We start from the raw sequence: 15,296 nt of genomic DNA on the forward strand, positions 1-15,296 counted from the left end.
GGTAACAGGAGGCTGCTTCTTCGGCCAGGCAGCCCCGCCACCACGACGCCGGGCTCCTGACGTCACCCGATTCGCCAGGAAATGAACTTTTTAATAATCCGAGAGAGAGGAAAGTCCTCGGTACCCTCGGCTCGAGGGACACCCAGCCCAGCTCACATCCATGCCCACGCCTCCGTCTCCCTCTCTCAGGCTAGCTCTGGGCAGCGTCAAAGGGTCTCGGGCTGGAACCAGGGGCTCCTCCTGCTCCTTCGTCTCGCCATGACGCAGGTAAAGGGAACCTGCGCTTCTCGGCCCTAAGGCACCCGCCTACCCAGACCCGCCGCTGCGTCTTCCAAGCTCCGCTCCACCATGGTGAGCGCGGGGCCCAGGCTTCTCGCAACTCCGATCCACAGGAGAGGAGGCCAGCGCCGGCTGGGTAAGGTGTTCCCGGGGTGGGAGCAGGAGAGCGAGACTGCGAGCACTGGACCTCACGGTCTCGTCCGTCAGGTGAGCGGCGTCTGTGCCTCCTCTTTCGGGATCCTAGCAATGAGCGATGTATGACCCGGACATCTGTTTCCTGGTCTTTAGCTTACGGTTCTTCATCATCGCGTAAAATGTGATGGCCGCAAAGCCTCCAGCCTGTTTTGTGTCTCTGGAGCCTGGCGGAGTTTCTCAAAGACAACACTGCCCCAGGGACAATCACCCGTGTCAGGCAAGGCTGCCCCACTGGAGCTCGAATCCGGGGACCCAGTGTAAGAGGCCGTCGGCCTGCCGCCCGGCCGCAGAGCCATTAACGCCGGAGCAGAACGAAAGCTCCCCTCCGGGCGACGATCGGCGCCTCGGTTCGCAGGGACGTGGCCATTCCAAGCGCTTGGAAAAGTAGGTAACTTCGCCTTTTCCTCCGGAAGGCGCGGTTCAAATTATCCTTTGGTTGGGTGGGTCTGCAGTTTCATCACCGCGAGCTCAGCTTCAAGCTCCTCTGGAACAACCTGCAGCCCCTCCGGGGCAGTGTCCTGGCTACCGCAAGAGTGGAGGTGACCAGCTGGGCCGGGTCCCCTGCAGGGCCCCCTGCGGGAACGGCTGCCCGCCAGCCTAGCGAAGAACAGATCTCAGGCGAGGATTTAATTACGCTGCTAGGCGGCTCAGAAAATCGCCGCGCAGAGGAGCTGAGCAGGGCAGTTAAGCAATACTTGAGCAGGGGCCCTAGGAGATCCGCACCAGCCTCCCCTCCCGCAATCCGGGCCTATATAAATAAAAAGGAAAGGGAGCCCCGCCTGGTTTCCTGAGGCCCCGGGGTTGCCATCCTCGAAAGGCAAGCAGGCAGCCAGCTTGACCGAGGCCTCCACGTTAATTGGAGCGCCTGCGTTGGACGCGGGACTGCTGTGTTCACTCGCAGGAACGAACCCGTCTGGGAGAGAAAAGACGGGCACCAGGCAGCAGGGCACCCAGCTGACCAATAAAAGGGGGCTACTCCTGCGTGTATGTCTATGCCAGACAAACCAACACCAACCAGGCGCCTCATTCATTAGGCAGCGGAGACCATCCTTATCACTTCTGCTCAAACGAACGTCTCCGGAGGGAGAGGGAAGCCCCCACAATCCGCAAGGGTTATGGGGCCTTTTTCTTTTTTCTTTTTGTTCATTCTCAAGATTTGTTGCAAATGCGGGCTGCTGCCTTTTGATCGCACTCAGATTTCACCAAGGACTGAGAAAGCCCCAAGGACAAAACTAAGTTTTCTGAAGCTGTTTCATGAGACCGGAGTTGCCCAGGCAGAGGGTGGGTCAGTGCAGCTCGAGATACTCTCGTCTGGGAGGTGGGGACTCAGTGAGGCTCTATAGGGCCTCACTGGCCCAGGCTGGCTCTGGGCTACCCAGCCCCACATAGCGCTATCCTCCGAGCCCTTTGTTTAAACTTTGCTTATCAAAGGCTGTCCCTCTGGGATCATAAGTTTGCCCTCTTTGTAACCTAATTCTTCTGGCCTTTTCCCATGGGCACCTAATTCACTGGCAGTGGAAGGGGGAGGGGGGAGTCAAAAAAATCTGTTTGCTTAGGGGCTGCCTTCCGTAGGGATATTTAATTTGCAACACAGCAGCCTTTCACCCCCCACACTGGCAATGTGCCTTGAAGGGTACCTAGAAGAAAGTTGAGGCCTCTTTAGCCAGAGGGGTTCATTAGTCCCCTTTAGGGCAAGGCTTCAGATCTGCTCAGGTCACAGTTGTCCCGCCAGAGGGGTTCCCGGATAGAGGGACCAGAACTCCAACGGCTCCTCCTGTCCTTTGGGCTTACTTCTAGCCCCTCCAAATACGATGGTTCCCTCTCCTCTGGCCTCCACGCTGGCTCTCCCATACCACCAGTCTTCTGGACTCCTTTAAATCATAAGGACAAGAACCCAACGTCCTAGATGTTTCAGTGCTGGGCGGGTAGAGGCACCTCGGAGATTTTGTATTTCCTTACCAGGTTCTACCCCTATTTCCAAGCAGGGCAGCTTCCCCCAGGGGTACTGCTGAGACGGCCTCCTCCGAGAACAGCCAGTTTACTCAGCGTGCCCAGCGGCCTGGCCACACAACTAGTAAATCCGTTTCGTTAGACTCAATTTGTTTGCAATTTGTCAACCCGAGTAGAAAATGCTCTCCAGACACCTGGGCAGCCTCGCTGGCCCTACCTGTTTCTCGAATCCTTCCTACTCATAAACGAATCCCAGCGCGAGGTGCCTGCGTAGACCCAGAGCTCACCGCCAGATGTTCCAGACCCGGGCCGGGAGACGTAGCTTTTTCCAAAACAACGAATTTCCTTCCGTGTTTTCCGGGAAAGGAGCGGTCACCACACCCGGGAGCCCTGAACGCCGGACCTTTCCCCTAGCGGTTGGGCCAACCTGGAGTTCAAGCTTGGCCTCCACGGAAGGATTCTAAGTGCCTGTCGTCATCCGTTCAAACCCAGACTGCTGTCTACACCTCCCTGAGGCAGATCCCGGAGACCAAGGTGGCCTCATTCTTATTGAAATTCCACTAAAAGGATTCTGACACCGGCTTGGAGCAGGGAGGAGACTTTCAGACCAGGCGCTCTCCCCCACCCGAACCCCAATCACACAGGATAAAGGGTCGCGGAGCACGGCGCTCGGGAGCACAGGCGGGAGCTAGTTGGGTTAAGCCGAGAAAAGCCGGCTCACGGGACCTGGGGGCAGGTGCAGACGCGGCCCGGGGCGGGCTCGGGCACATCAGCTACCACGGCCCTGTGGTTGGGGGAGGCCGAGACAAAGGCCCTAGCTCGAGGCCAGGAGATAGCTTTGCGAGGCTTTGAGAATAACCGGAGCTCGAGGGCTCTGGCTCCGTCTGAGAAATGAGAAGGCAATAGGCCTGAAGTGGGCCCGCTGTTCCCAGCTTCCCAAATACTCAAGTTCAGACCCCTATCACTGGGGTAGGTAGGGTGGCTGGTAGCGCGAACCCGGGAGACCACATGTCAGGGGCCGCCGGCAGACCATGCAATTAGGGCGCTGGATGGGTCGAACTTGGAGGGCCGGAGGGGCTCTGGGCAAACTGAGAAGGGGGCACTCACCGAGCGAGGTGCTGCGGGTGGCGCCCCAGGGCGGAAGGGGGGGGGTCCAAGCACAGCGGGGCGCCCAGCCAGATACGTAGCTATATGGACCCACCGGACCGGCACGGGCTGGAGGCGTTCACCAACAGAGCTTGGGCGGCGAGCCGCTGTGCGGCGGGCCGCTTTTGTTCGCTCGGTGGCCCACCCCGGGCGGGCCGGGATAGAGGCGTTGGCAGCCTAGAGATAGAGATTTGAGTCTCAAACCCTAGTGGCGCTGGCCTCCCTACATCTCGCTCCCGCTGCCTCTCCCTCCCAACACCTCAGCGACTGCTGCTTTTTATTTCGACAGCACTTTAATGGGGCGGGAGCACCGCAGGGGGACAGGAGGGTGTCCGGAGTTGTACTTCCCTTCTCCCTGGTCCAGACACCCAAGGAAGGCTGATGGCCCGCAGGTACTCAAGGCACACTCACTCTACTGGCCCATACTCTGTCCTTGCACAGAAACACATACTTGCACCCCTGCTCTCAGGGATGCACACTCAGAAAGCCTGGACGTCTCTCTTCTGAGACTCTCCTAGGGGACCCTCTCTAGCTGTGGGCACACACGTACACAGATGGCCTGCTCTGCCAACTCCAACCCACTTCCAGTTGTGTTCCAATGGACACGCACACATTTGTGCACAAGCGTTACCACACACAGCTGTAGCTTCATGGACAACCTCAGCCAGGAGATCTCCATCACCCTTACATGCACTCATGCATGCAGTCAAACGTACCTCAACACTCTTACACACCACCTCCTTCGCTTCCAGGCTGATTTGGCTAAGTATAGGCACATCCCCTCTCCCTTCCCACCTATGCCTCACTCCTCAATCTGCCAACTTCAGAGCAGAAACGAGCCCTTTAAGAGTGGAGTTTGAAGCATCTCCTCCAACAGGAGGGAGGAGGAAGGGAGTTGAAAGCTTGTCCTTGGACGGCTGAGTGGAAGAGTTAGGGTGTGTGGGTTTGTGGGCTAGTCCTTGAATTCCCAAAGCCCCTACCATGAAATTAAACCTCCCTCCCTGCTTCCATGCCCGCTGCCCAGGAGAGTGAAAGCGGCCTGGGGTTCTTGGGTCCAAAGAGAAAGTGTTTTGTCTTGGAAGGACTGAGAAGTCTGTGGTCCTAGGTAACTAGTATACCCAGGTGTATCTAGAGAAGGGTGTCGCTGGCACCCCAGCTCTGTGGACACTTGCTGCCTGAGGGTCTTTCTTTGAATCTGGTAGTGACTGTGTTGCACATGTATGTGCTCCATGCTTGCAGGAGAATACTGTACTGCATTTGAGCGTTTGTGATGTGAGCACATGGGAAGTCTGCTAAATTGTCCATTTCTTTCCATGGGTTCTCAAGAGCTTGTGTATTGAGAGTCCGTATATTGTGAGTCCTTGAGAGTTTGCCCAGGATCCCTGAGATTTTATGTATTGTGTGTGGCTATTTCAGAGTGTGTCCTTGTATGTACACCTGGGAGAGTGTGTCTGTGGAACTAGATATATGTCCCTGTGGCTGGGTATCTGTGAGATCATTGTGTACATGAATCATGTGATAGGAAGTGAATATTCCCAAGTGTTCATATGTAAATTGGTGTGTGTCCTTGTCTGGTTCAGAGCAATGTGTCTAGGTATTCGGTGTCTATGAATCAGGAGTGTGTGTGTATCTGTCTTTAACAGCGTAGGTATGAGTATGCATCATTTTATCTTTGGACTATGTGTTTCTCTACCTAGTGTTACCCTGTGTCTGTATCTGTGGAGGGGTGTGCCCCTGGGTGATCCACAGTATTTGTGTCTTCTCAGATCACCCACCATCCGCACCTTTCCTAACCAGCAGGGGAGGCAGCCAGTGGAGCTCCAGGGTTCCATTTGCCAAGGCACTTTCTGTCTGTGGGAGAGTGAGATGAATTGATAAGGCTTATCTCCTAACACCAGTGCCATGCTGAATAACTGCTCTAATGAGGTGGATTTACTGAGATCACCCTCTCCCAAGATCCCCAAGCCACAGTGCAAAGGACACAAGGGAGACAGTCCTGGGGTACAGGCACAAACCCCCATTAACCGGGCAGGGCCTGAATATCCACAGGGCCTTTTCTAGTTCTGTCTTGTTTTCTCAGAGGGGGCTGGTAGTTCCAGGTCTTACATCACACCACACCCCCTGCCAGTTCCTTGCTGCCCTGGGCTGGCCAGAGCAGCCTGGAGCTTCCCAGCCTCTTATCTTTGGTAAGGAACACAGCTTTGAGAGGGCAGGAGGTGTGAGGCCTGGAGATGGGAGACCCTCAGGAGTGTGGGTGGACTGAGAGACATGGAGGTCCAGTGAAGACAGGAAGATCCAAGGACAGTTTAAAAACTGTCAATGATATAGAGAGAGGCTGGTGGGAGGTGGAGGGGTAGGGTAGAGACCCTCAGGGACAGGCAGAAACAACTAAAAAGTGGCAAGAATGGTCAGAGAGATTGAAACAAAAACAGTGAAAGTGTTAACCAGAGAGAGAAACATGGACAGAGAGAACAGAGAGATACAAAGGAGACAGAGAGGAAAACAAGACAATAGAACAATGGGAAGGCGAAAGGGCCCCAGAAAGAAGGAGGGGGAAAGTAGGGACGTGGGATATGGTCTGGGCAGGATGGACAAACTGAAATAGAGAAAGCCCGGGGCTCAGCAGTGCCGAGCGCCAATGAGAGCAGGGGAGACCAAGTGCAAGGTGTGGGGCACCAGTGCAAAGCCAGCGGGCCTGGAGGGGTTGTGGAGGTGAGGAAGGCCAGTGACGGGAGGATTGGGAGGGGTGTCCACATGGAGCTGCGCCGCTGTCCTGGGTAATTTTTCATCTCTGCCGGCTAATCTTTGTTCCCTGCGAAGATAATGAATAGCCAATCATTATCTGCCGTTGGCTGCCCTGGAACAGGGTTGTACAGGGCTGGGAATTGTTTCCAAAGTGCCGCGGAATAAATGGTGTTCCTTATCTCTGCTTTCCAGATTATCAGAGCCCTTTCAGAGCGCGCACAACAAATGCGCCCGCCATCGAATGCATCATTTACCACCGCAGATCCTCGCGCTGATGGGCGGGCAGATAGCAGTCCGCGGTGGGGCACGCCAGGCGCTGGGTGCAGGCACTACTTGACTGCCTAGGTAGTAGGGGGCGGGGCTGGAGGAGAAGGAAGACCCAAGTCTCCTGGTGTGCCCAGTCTGTTTGGTTGGACATGTGAGTGTGCCAGTGGATGGGCACTGAACAAGCAAGGGTGTTGATGTGCATGCAGGTATGTCAAACAAGTGTGCTACAATAAAGTTCATGTGTGCAAGCCCATGCCCACAGGCGTGGTCGGCGTGCATGCTTTGAGTGCCTGGAGATGAGTCTGTTTGAGGATGCACAGAGGTAGGGGTGTTGCCTGAGAGTGTGTGGGCATGCATGTCACTGGGGGTGGTGGTGTTAAACGTTTGTGAAGGAGTGGATGTGCAAGCTTATGTGAATAACTGTGGTGGATGTACGGATTGTGAATACCCTCAAAGAAGTTGTTTCGTAGTGCACACAGGAAGTGGTGTCACCTGCCACTCGGGCGGGTGTGCACGTGTGTATATTCAGGCATGGGTGTGTTACTTTCCTGAATATCGTGTGCCTGCAGGTGTCCCACCCTACTCAGTGTTTTAGAGGTATGCATGCTTGTAAGCATGTGCATCCATGCATACCTGTGACTGTGCAGGTCAGTGTTCACCCCAGTGTGTGCCTTGGGGTGTGCACGGATCTGCATGAGGGTGGTCGTGTGGTTGTGAATCTATCTGCCCGGTGTTCCCCGGGTGCGCTGCAAGAGGGGCAAATGGTAAGGACTTGCTTTGGGACCTGACCCTGTGCTTGCATGTGTAGTCTCAGGGCTGGACTCAAGGAGTTGGGGCTGTCCTCCAGGTTGGGAAAGAAATAGCAGAGGGGTGAGAATGTTGTGTGTAGGTATGATAGATGCCACAATGAAGGGAGTGGGATGTGCCATGTAACATGATTGTAACAGAAAACGGAGTGTGTGGGTATGTAAGGGAGAGAGATCTTCCGAAGAGTTTGGGAACACCCGGGGATCCTAACTCGCCTCATGGAGCACGTCCTGCCTGTGGTCCCAAAGTCTCCCCACGCAAGATCTGGAGTAAGAGATCCAAGCTCTGCAGCCTGAGGTATCCTGAGCGGTGAGGGACACTTGCGGCCGACAAAGGTTGTATTTTTCCAGGCTCGCGCCCCGCCCGCGGTCCTCCTGACAACGGAGATAGCGCCACAGCCATTTTTCCTAGCTCCCTGGAGTCTATTATATCGCGGAATTAGCTCATCTCCAGGCAGGTCAAACCCAAAGTCACACAACCCTCAGCGTGAGCCCCGCCCCTCCATCCGCTGCCTCTTATTTTGGTGGTTTGGTTTAAGCTCTGCGACCTCTAGCTGCGGCCCATATACGGGCGCAGAGCGCCACCTGGCGGCTGAGGGTACCGGTAGTCTAAATGGGGTCTCCCAGGCAGAAGACGTGGAACAGGTCTCTTCCTCCAGGAACAGGAGCTCTGTTTTGTCATGCTGTGTCGTCAGAGCCAGGCTGGCACAAAGTAGATGCTCGATAAGTGTTGAAAGACTGGATGGATGGGTAGGAAATTATGGATGAGACAAACCGTGACTGATAACACAACTTAGTTGGCAACAAGAAATAATTTCTTGAAAGTATCCCCTGAATTTAGAATAAAAGCCAACTCCTTTGGAACCTATATAATAACCACTCAGAGCTGGTTTCCCCCATTCATGTTCCAGCCACAGTGACCTTTTTGTTATTTAAACAGGAACTTTGTGTCTGCTGTCCTCTCTACCTGAGTGTATTCTGCCTCTGATCAGATGTCACCCCTCAGAACGCAAGGTCACTCTTTGCCCAACTTTTTTCAGTTTATACTATATATTTCTTTTATAGTACGTAGAACCTTTGAAAATCATCTTGTCTCCCTCTGGCCAGGTGGTTCAGTTGGTTGCAGTGTCCTTCACACCACAAGGTTGTGGGTTCAATCCCGGGTCAGAGCACACAGAAGGCAACCAATAAGTGTTTCTCATGCACACACACACACACACACACACACACTCTCTCTCTCTCTCTCTCTCTCTCTCTCAAATCAATAAACATATACTCTGGTGAGAATTTTTAAAAATAAAACAAAATCATCTTGTCTTTCTCTGTCTTTGCTTGTTGTGGACTTCCCTGGATAGAATGCTAGGCTTCCTGGGCCTGAGCAGAGGGCTCTGTTTCTGGGAGGAGAGGTAACATAGGCTAAACTGTGTCTGACAATTGATTGGCATCTGTCACAACTTTGGGAATGAGTGAATGAGAAAGAGAGGAGGCTGGAAGAGCAAGTGGGCCAGGCCATGCACCTTATTATTATCACTTCTCTTTATTGTTATTTCATTTCCCTTGAGGTGCTTGGCTCCACTGACCTGTCCCAACCTGCAAGTCCAGAGGGTCCTAGGATTGAGGGAGAGAGAACCAAGGAGGCCTCTCCAAAACATGCTCCTGCTTTGCCTTTAGGGCAGAGGACAGTTCTTAGACCTTGTTCTTAGGGACTGTGCCCTGTCTGGGAAAGCCCGGTCTGCTAGGTGAGACTTCATAATACAAGATAATTATGCCAAGGTTGACAGGTGGCAGCCATGATTAATTACTGTGCACGGAGCAAATACAGCAAGGTATCTAGAGCTGAGAAAAGGCCACAGCCTGACTGGATTTCCTGCCCATCTCCGTGCTGGAAGGGGCTAATTAGGCACCAGGCCAAACCTCACCCTGCCCCAGCAGACTTGGGACAAACCCCATGAGAGGGCCTTGCCCAAGAGGTCAAGAATAAGCTTTCTATTCCCTCCTGAAAGAGGAGCTGTGGGGTAGCTGAGGCTCTCTGCCCACCTCCAACACACACATATACCCACCTGGCTTGGTGACCTTAGGCAAGTCACTTTCCTACTCTAAGCCTCATGTCTGCCTCTGCAAACCTGCTCCCAGGATTGTTATGTTACTAATAGACATGTATTTAAAATGAGTTTTGTAACCCAGGCTTCATAAATTGACAGCCCAAGTCTCAAGAGCCCATACAACTACAAATTGTTGCCAAGATTTTGAAGTGGGAGATTTTACATTAATAGACTCATTTCCATTTTCCTTTGAAAAATTGAAAGATTGGTTACCCTGGGCCCACATTCCTGCATGGTAGTGTAATGCTGTGGTTCTGTTTTGCCAACCCCTGTAGGCAGGCATGTGCACCCTTGCACCAGGATCCCCATCCACCCACTTCAGGCCCCTGGGTCAAGGACGTGTCTGTCCCTTATAGAAATACTGGGTACTGTGGTTGTATGGCTCTTGGCCTTCTTTCTTCATATCTTTTGGTGGGATTTCCACTATCTTTTTACCTCCAGGTACTGTAAACCACTTAGTAATTAATTACTTAACCAATAAATCCAATCAAGACTTTTTTAAAAATGAGCTAAGCCACACTATTTCAGACCCTGGGTATTCCATTTTGAATGAAACAGCAATGGTACCTGCCATCAAGGAGGAATCAGACATCACTCACCACATGGATTAATACATTGTTACAAATTTCTCTGAGGGGAAAAGAACAGATTTACAAATATGGAATTCAAGCTTTTTTTGCAGACTTATTCTGGGCCAACCTGTATGAGGGACTAGGGGACATGGAATGAAACCAGACATGGTCACTATGTGCAGGCTACTCACAGGGTGATGGAAATATGGTCACATCAAGAGATTCTGTTAATTTCAGCCTATGAGAATTGGAAGTCCAGGGTACTTGTTAGAGGAGAGGCACTTACCCTACCCTGGGAGCATAATATATAAAAAATGTCTATGAATCAAAAAGAAAAGACAAAAGCAATGACTCTTAAATCAATGAAAACATAACCAATCTCATGCAGAGAAATAAAAAAATTAAAACGTTGAGATATTTGGGGTGAGTGAAATGAGATTATGATTCACTTGATCTTAGTCAAAAGGTCTAGAAGCAAATTAGATTATAATAGTTGTAACTCCATCAGTTTATTAAAACTCATTGGAATGTAGCACTTAAAACAAAATTATGGTATGTAAATTATACCACAATAAGTCTGTTTGAAAGTAAATTAATTAAAGACACTTTGAAATATTATTTTATACTATCAGTGTGGCTCAGCTGGTTGGGTATTGGCCTGCAGATCAAAAGGTCACAGGTTCAATTCTCAGTCAGGGCACATGAGGTTGTGGGTTTTGTCTTGGTTGGGGTGCATATGGGAGGCAGCTGATCCATGTTTTTCTCTCACATCGATGTTTCTCTCCCTCCCTTACCCTCTCTCTGGAAGAAATCTCTCTCCTTTCCTCTCTTTCTAAAAGCAATGAAAAAATGTCCTCAGGTGAGGATAAAAAATAAATAAGTAGATAAATAAGTATACTGATCTTGTTTTAAAAATAAAAAGTTTAAATACTATATTCCTACCCTGGTTGGTGTGGCTCAGTGGATTGAGTGCCGGCCTGCTAATCAAGAGGTTGCTGGTTCAATTCCCAGTCAGGGCACATGATTAGGTTGCAGCCAAGTCCTCAGTTGGGGGCGTGTGAGAGGCAACTAATCAATGTATCTTGTACATTGATGTTTCTCTTTCTCTCTTCCCCTCTCTCTAAAAGTAAATGTCAGGTAGTGTTGTTCAGGGAAATCACCCGGATAACAGTCTAGGATATTACAACATGTTTATTGAAGGAAGAGAAGGAAAGGGGTGACAGGTAAGAGAAAACTCCCTGACCAACTCAACCCATAGAGTGAAAGGGGAAGGGGGAAGGGGGAAAGGGGAAGCAGAAACTCTCAGCCACCCACAGGAGCCTGTAGGAATTACCTGACTATGCCTCTGCAGGCCCCATCTCCACACCTTTCCGAACGTACATTTTGGTTAGGGTGAGTTTATCCATCAACACTTCTAGCAGGTTATTTACATCTCCCTACTTTTCCCCAACCAGGCCAGTCAATATGTGGTGCTAGGTTCCGCAACATTCCTTCTGGGAATGAGCAAAGTCCATTTTTATTTCCTATGGGAGAGGCTGGGTCCAGGTTAATTTGCATATGGTTTATTTGAATACATCAAAAGTCCCGGAGGGTAGTCCAGCTGCTGCCATGTTCTGAAAGTAAATAAATAAAATCTTTTAAAAAATACTATTTCCTACAGAAGTGAGGGAGAGAAGCTAGTGCAAGTGTCAATTGATGCACTATTGGAGTGGCACTATCAAATTTACAAAAACATTTATTCTTTGGGCCAAGAATTTCATTTATAGGACTTTATATGATATATATGCTCTTACTGTTGTGAATTTATAAGAAATTTCACTACAGCTTTGTACATTATGGATGAAGGTTTGGGTGCCTAGAGAAAAGGTTTAGATAGATATTGACATAGAGATAAATATATACAAACATGTATACACATTTATACATGTATAGCCTACATAAAAAATAAAGATTAAAAACCAAAATGAAAACAAATAATTAAAAAATAAAGATGGAGAAGAACAAAAGTTTGCCAAGAAGAGAATTTAGGGGATAACATTCCCTGGCTGGCTAGAACATAGGGAAACAAGGTCTCCAGCCTTATTGACTGGGATGTAAACTGCTACAAGGATTTTGCAGAGTAATTAGGCTGTATCTAGTAAAGTTGAAAATGCAAATGCTATATGACCTGGCAGTTCATTCCTCTTCTAGGCATATGAGAAATCCTCATATATGACTGAAAGAGATATGGACAAGCATATTCATGGGGCACTATTTGTAAAATAAAGAAAAAAAATTAGAAAGAAATTTTGGAGTCAAGCTAGTGGCCCATCTCAAGTGTGCTAGATATACAAATAGTGGGACCTTCTTTGCATGAAATGCTATGTAGAGTGACATTGTATGGAAAGATGTAAGGCACATAAGGTTTTAGTCAAAGAAAAAACTGGCAGAATTTTAAAATAGTACTGTATATTGTTAATGGAAACAAAGCATATGAAGAAAAGGTATAAAAATATAAATGGGTTTAAATCTTCTGGAAGATTTAAACCTAAGATCTAGAAAACAGCAAGCCATGTCATGTTCTTGGATGGAAAAATTTAATACCATATCAATGTCAATTCTCATACATTTTGTATAAATTTAATATAATTTAAATCAGTATACCAACAGAGTGGTTTTTTAAAAACTGGATTAAATGACCTGAAAGATCATGTAGCAGAATAAATGTGCAAGAATAACTAAGGAAAATTGAAGAAAGAATAGTGTGAGATTTTTATCTTACTGTAAATAAAGATATTATAAAGCCACCATAATCAAATAAATATAGTATTAGCAGAGGAATAAACTATTGAAAATAATAGAGAATCTAAAAATAGATTCCAGTATATATGAGAATATATGACAAAGGTGGTACTTCAATTCAGTGAAAGGGTGTAGATTGTGAAATAAATGGTGCTGGCACAAGTGGGGCCCACCTGGGAGAACATAAAATCAGACCCCTCCTGTATACCTAAATAAATTCCCAATCAATCAAAATTTAAATATGAAAAATAATATCAATCTTGCAAATCTCTCAGAGGAGACATGTTTACAGCATGTTCACAGGGAACAGTATGTGTGAAGGCCAGTGGGTTAAAGGGCTCAGCAAGTCCTGGAAAAGGCGGAAGTTCCATGTGGATGGGATGAAAGGAGAGGCCAGGTATGCAGGGAGCCTCCCTAGAGCCATAACCATCTCTTCACTTCCTGTGCTATTTCATTAATCTTTTTCTTTAAACCAATTCATGTATTTATAAATTAAATTGTTTCTAAAGGGTAAATTTATACTACCGACAAAATCATGGGTTCAGTGGGCTAGTTATATATTTTCTGAATCACACAGAAATAAATGTATTGATTATTGATACATTGTATGCGGGCATTTTGTGCTGACGCATCGTGGTGGGAGCGGGAGATTTTTTTGAAATATGCACGCGAATTTTGTCATTACATAAAATCACTATATATTGAAAACTTTTGAATTTTCTTTATGAAACTTTGTTTTCTTACCTTAGAACGTATTCTTCATTATGAAAGATAAAGGCAGTCTATGCACAGTTTGCAAAAAATGTAATTTCCTATGTCCCACATACAATGTGTTAAGATGGGGGAAATGGTCTGGCATTACCTTGATAAGTGGGATAAATTTGCATTTTGAAATTTCTCTGACACCTTGTGTGCAGACAGAACTGAAGTGGGTAGGATGGGGCTGGAGTAAGCAGGGAGGTGGTTAGAGCAATAATTTCTTAGAAGATAGTAAGACATGACCCAAAGGTCATGGGGAACATCCTCCTCTCTCTTGAACACCCACCTTCAATCTGTTATTCCAAAATCTGACAATTTTCCAGCGTCAAAACAGCTTCCATCTGATCCAAGCTGCCATCATCTCACCTGGATTACTATACTAGCTTTCATACTGGAAATCTCTCAGCTTCCCTACTGTCCATTTAGAATACAGCAGCCAGAAGGATCCTGGGAATATTTGAGTCAGATCCCATTCCTGCTATGCCCCACACCCTCCCCATAGTTCCTGATTCACTCACAATTCACACCATCTGGTCCTTCATTGCCTCTTTGATCTCATGCATTACTTGCTTTGATTCCAGCCCAGCTAGCTTCCTTGCTGTTTCTCAAACATATCTAACACATATTCATCCCAGGACATTTGCACTTGCCATTGCCTTTGCCCAGATATCCACATGATTTTCTTTTTTTTTCTCTTTCTTTCTTTCTTTTTTTTATTATTTTATTTATTTATTTATTTATTTATTTATTTATTTATTTAATTTTTTGGTTTTTCAATTACAGTTGTCCCATTTTTTCCCCATTGCTCCCCCCCACCCAGCCCATCCCTTCTCCCGCAATCATATCCCTCCCCGTTGTCCACGTCCATGAGTCCTTTATACACATTCTCTGACTAAACCCTTCCCTTACTTATCCCCCTTCTCTCCCTCCCCCCTCCCCCCTATCGACTGATTTTCTTCACATATTTAGAGCATCCACCCAAGTATTGCCTTCCCTGAGAAACCTGGACTACCTGCTGGTAAGAGCCAAGCCAGTTGTGGGTAACAACCAGGGTATAAATGGGTCCTAGAAGCCCTGAAGGCTCTGAGCAGCATCTGGGCATAAAGGTGGTCCTGGAATCTGAGTGAAGGCCAAGACTTTCTGAGAATGCCTAAAGCCAGATATATCCCTGACCTTTTCAGTTACATGAACCAGTAATACAACCTACACACACACACTTTTTTCCTTTAGTTACTCTGAGGAGGTTTTTTTTTTGTTTTGTTTTGTTTGTTTGTTTTGTATTGTTCTGTTGCCTCATACTACTGAAAGAGTCCTGGTAATCAGAGTTGTAGTACATTAAAAATGGCCAAAAATTTTTTGTTACTGAGAGGGACATCTTTCCTCCCCTTGATCAAGAGAAGGTGATGGAAGTGACACTGCAGTTTGCAGGCCCAGGATTTACAAGATTTGTAGTTTCTAGTCCCTGTTTCTTGAAGCCTTCTTCATAGAAGTTCTGAGCTGGCATGTAAAAAAGTCCAGTCACCCAGGAACCCATGGGTTCCTTACCCATGATGTAAGGACTCCAAGCCAGCTAGGAGTAGAAACTGTGTGGAGCAAGAATTGCCCAACCAGTTGTTCCATCCCCTACCTATTTGAGCCATCCCAGCTGAACCTCCAGATATCACAGAGCAAACATAAGCCATCCTTGCTGCATC

General features: G+C 48.3%; 1 pseudogene; it reads left to right on the forward strand.

Moving 5' to 3' along the window:
* The first annotated feature begins 258 nt into the window (after window positions 1-258).
* On the forward strand, window positions 259-6,288 carry LOC150003013 (uncharacterized; annotated as a pseudogene).
* The last annotated feature ends 9,008 nt before the right edge of the window (window positions 6,289-15,296 follow it).

Source organism: Furipterus horrens, unplaced genomic scaffold (assembly GCF_987537825.1).
Source record: "Furipterus horrens unplaced genomic scaffold, mFurHor1.1.pri manual_scaffold_8, whole genome shotgun sequence".
NCBI classification, from domain to species: Eukaryota; Metazoa; Chordata; class Mammalia; order Chiroptera; family Furipteridae; genus Furipterus; species Furipterus horrens.